Source organism: Rhinoderma darwinii, unplaced genomic scaffold, assembly GCF_050947455.1.
Source record: "Rhinoderma darwinii isolate aRhiDar2 unplaced genomic scaffold, aRhiDar2.hap1 Scaffold_2619, whole genome shotgun sequence".
NCBI classification, from domain to species: domain Eukaryota; kingdom Metazoa; phylum Chordata; class Amphibia; order Anura; family Rhinodermatidae; genus Rhinoderma; species Rhinoderma darwinii.
This window is the reverse complement of record NW_027462914.1, coordinates 9,093-13,638: the sequence shown is the minus strand read 5'-3', so window position 1 is coordinate 13,638 and position 4,546 is coordinate 9,093.

Genomic DNA, 4,546 nt, shown 5'->3' with positions numbered 1-4,546 from the left:
GGTAGAGCGACATAAGGCTGGTGATCGATGATGAGATATTGCAGAGCAAGGGGCCCATATACTGTTCTTGCATGTGGCCCCCGGCTGTCTACAGCGAGTGCATGGAGTACATTGGGGCCGGTCACATGACGAAGAGTCGTGTTGTCATAAAGGAAGACTGTGCGTCTAGACTTCCGGTCCCCACGGCAGAGCCGACAGCCTATGAGAACCAGCCGGAGGCCGGTCCTCATAAGCTTCCTGTCAGTGTGACTCTTATCGTCACACTGACAGTTTATAATACGTTACACTACCTAGGTGTAATGTATTATAGCAGCGATCAGTGCCGCAGGTCTTCAAGTAAAACAAGTAAAAAATAAAGTAATAAAAATGTTTCATAAAAGTGTAAAAACAAGTTATAAAAGTTACAAAAGCAAAAAAATCCTTTTTTTCATGTTAAAAAAAGTACATATATTTGGTATGACCGCGTTCACAACGACCCACACTATAAAACTATAATATTATTTTTCCCAGACGGTGAACAGCGCAAAAAAAATAATTAAAAAACTATGTCAGAATCACAATTTTTTTGGTCATCAACCCTCCAAAAATATAGAATAAAAAGTGATCAAAAAGCCGCATGTCCCCTAAAATAGTACCAATAAAAACTGCAGCCCGTCCCGCAAAATACAAGCCCTTACACAGCTTTTTTGACTGAAAAATAAAAAAGTTATGGCTCTCAGAATATGGTGACACAAAAAAGAAATAATTTGATCAAAAAGTGATTTTATTGCGCAAATGCCACAAAACATAAAAACAACTATATACATCTGGTATCGCCGTAATCGTATCGACCCGCAGAATAAACTAAAATGTCATTTATAGCGCACGGTGAAAAGTGTAAAAAAAAAAAGACAAAAAACATTGTCAGAATTTTTTTTTTGTCACTTTGCTTGCCAAAAAAATCTAATAAAAAGTGATAAAAAAATCACATGTACCCTAAAATGGTACCAATGAAAACTACAGATTGTCCCGCAACAAATAAGTCCTCGCACGGCTCCGGTGAAGAAAAAATAAAAAAAGTTCTGTCTCTCACAATATAGCGACAGAAATTGTGCAGTGTCCAAAAGCTGATAAGATCGGGCGCCATTTATCAGTGCGACATTGGCCACATATTTGCGGATTATTATTTATTTACCAAATTATTATACCCTCTTATTATGTCCTGATGTACTCTGCCCAGCCTACATGTAGCCCCACATTATAAACTGAAATACCAGCAAAACCCCAAACAGAACAGTTACCAAGCAAACTCTGCGCTCCAAAAGCCAAATGGCGCTCCCTCCCTTCTGAGCCCCACAGCGTGCCCAAACACCAGCTTACATCCACATATATGATATTTTATATCCTGGAGAACCCGCTCAACATTGTATGAGGTATTTGTCTTCAGTGGCACAAACTGGGCACAACACATTTTGCATTAAAATGGCATATCAGTGGAAAATTTTAATTTTCACTTTGAACCATCCGCTGCGCATTAACGCCTTTGCGCACCATGACTTAATAGCATGTCGTGGTGCGGGGGGTTATATATGGAGCGGGACTATGGACAGGAACAGCGATCGAGGTGTTACAGGAGCCTGTAAAAATGATATTAATAATAATAATAATAATAATCTTTATTTATATAGCGCCAACATATTACGCAGCACTTTACAATTTAGAGGGAACATGAAACAAACAATATCAGACATTACATAGTGACAAAGTTCATTTACAATTCAAACCTGGGGAGTAAGGACCCTGCTCGCAAGAGCTTACAATCTATGAGGACATAAGGGAGACACAAAGTGTAACAGTGTTTGTTCTGCACAATAGTCCGGCCATTTTTATACACATGCGGTGGTAACATAAAGCTGCATGAGCCGGTCACCAGCCACTATCCGTGTATGACGGACATGAAGAGAAGGAGTGTGAGGGAATCTTATTCTGATGACTAATCTAAATGGAGGGCCATGGAAAGGAGTCAGATTAGGGAATGTTATAGGCCTGTCTAAATAGATGTGTTTTCAGGGCACGTTTAAAACTGTGGATATTGGGAATTAATCTGATTGTCTGGGGTAGCACATTCCAGAGGACGGGTGCAGCACGAGAGAAATCCTGGAGACGGTAGTGGGAGGTTCGGATTATGGAGGATTTTAATCTAAGGTCGTTGGCAGAACGTAGAGCCCGAGTAGGGTGGTAGACAGAGATGAGGGAGGAGATGTAAGGAGGTGCAGCACTGTGGAGAGCTTTGTGGGTGAGAGTAATAAGTTTGAATTTTATTCGGAAGGGGATGGGCAACCAGTGCAGTGACTGGCACAGATTAGAGGCGTTGGTGTAGCGGTTGGTCATAAAGATGAGCCTGGCTGCTGCATTGAGGATAGATTGGAGAGGGGAGAGTTTAGTGAGGGGAAGACCGACTAGTAATGAGTTACAGTAGTCAAGACGAGAGTGAATCAGAGCAACAATGAGAGTTTTGGCAGTTTCCTCCGTAAGAAAAGAGCGGATTCTGGAGATGTTTTTGAGGTGAAAATGACAGGAGCGTGAAAGTGATTGTATGTGAGGAGTAAAGGAAAGATCTGAGTCAAAAATAACCCCGAGACAGCGGGCGTGCTGCTTAGAAGTTATGATAGTGCCACACACAGAGATGGAGACATCAGGTTTAGGGAGGTTAGTAGATGGTGGGAACACAAGGAGCTCAGTTTTAGAAAGATTCAGTTTCAGATAGAGAGAGGACATGATGTTAGAGACAGCGGACAGACAATCACTGGTGTTCTGTATTAGAGCAGGGGTGATGTCACGGGAAGAGGTATATAATTGGGTGTCATCAGCGTAGAGATGGTACTGGAAGCCAAATCTGCTGATGGTTTGTCCAATAGGAGCTGTGTAGAGAGAAAAGAGGAGTGGACCTAGGACTGATCCCTGAGGAACCCCGATATCAAGGGGAAGAGGAGAAGAGGTGGAACCAGCAAATGACACACTGAATGAGCGGTCAGAGAGATAGGAGGAAAACCAAGAGAGAGCCGCGTCCTTGAGGCCAATAGAGTGGAGCATGTTAAGTAGGAGTTTGTGGTCTACAGTGTCAAAGGCTGCAGAGAGATCCAAAAGAATCAGGAGAGAGGATTTACCGTCCGATTTAGCCGCCAAGAGATCATTTGAGACTTTAGTAAGGGCAGTTTCTGTGGAGTGTAGAGTGCGGAAACCAGATTGTAAGGGGTCAAGAATGGAGTTAGCAGAGAGATAGCGGATAAGGCGAGAGTAGACCAAGCGTTCCAGGAGTTTGGAGATGAAGGGCAGATTAGAGACTGGTCGGTAGTTGGCAGCGCTGGATGGGTCAAGTGTTGGTTTTTTCAATAATGGGTTTATAATGGCATGTTTAAAAGCGGAGGGAAAGATACCAGAGGAAAGAGAGAGGTTAAATATTTTAGTGAGGTGACTAGTGACAGCTGGGGAGAGGGACTGGAGGAGGTGTGAGGGGACAGGATCACTAGGGCAGGTAGTAGGACGAGAAGAAGAGAGGAGCCTCGAGACTTCTTCTTCAGTTATTGGGTCAAATGCTGAGAGTGAAGAAGAGGGAGTGCGGGGGGGAAGGGGATCGATGTTACTAGGGGACCGGGAGATAATATCATGCCGGATGTTGTCAATTTTAACTTTAAAATAATTGGCCAGGTCTTCAGCACTGAGATCTGTGATTGGCGTCTGCACTTTAGGACTAAGGAGGGAGTGAAAAGTATTAAAGAGGCGTTTTGGATTATTAGATAGTGTGGAGATGAGAGAAGTGAAATAGACTTGTTTGGCGCGGTGAAGGGCAGAGTTGTAAGTTTTGAGCATAAATTTGTAATGGAGGAAATCTGCATCCAAATGCGATTTTCTCCACAGTCGTTCAGCACATCTCAAGCACCGGTGAAGAAAGCGGGATTGAGGCGTGTGCCAGGGTTGTCGTCGTCTTTGTCGGGTGGTTCGGAGTGTAGTGGGGGCTGCTTCATCCAATGCATTTTTGAGAGTGTTATTATAAAGTTTGGCAGCCAGATTGGGACAGGAGAGGGAAGAGATAGGGGACAATGAGGACTGTAGACTGTCTATGAGTTTCACAGTGTTAATGGCATGTAGATTTCTGTATGTCTGATACGTAGGGATGACCTGAGGAGGCAGAGAATATTTGATAGTAAAGCAGAGAAGATTGTGGTCAGAAAGCGGGAGAGGAGAGTTAATAAAGTCAGAAACTGAGCAGAGCCGGAAGAAGACCAGGTCAAGTGAATGCCCGTCTTCATGTGTAGGAGAGTTAGTAAGTTGTGACAGACCGAGGGACGAGGTTAAAGATAGAAACTGGGAGGCAGATGAGGAGATTGGGTTATCAATGGGGATGTTGAAGTCACCCATGATGAGAGTGGGTGTTTCAGAGGATAGAAATTGTGGAAGCCAGGCAGCAAAATGATCCAGGAATTGGCGGGGTGAGCCCGGTGGGCGGTAGACAACTGCCACTCGGAGGGGAAAAGGGTGAAAGAGTCTGAGGGTGTGGACTTCAAAA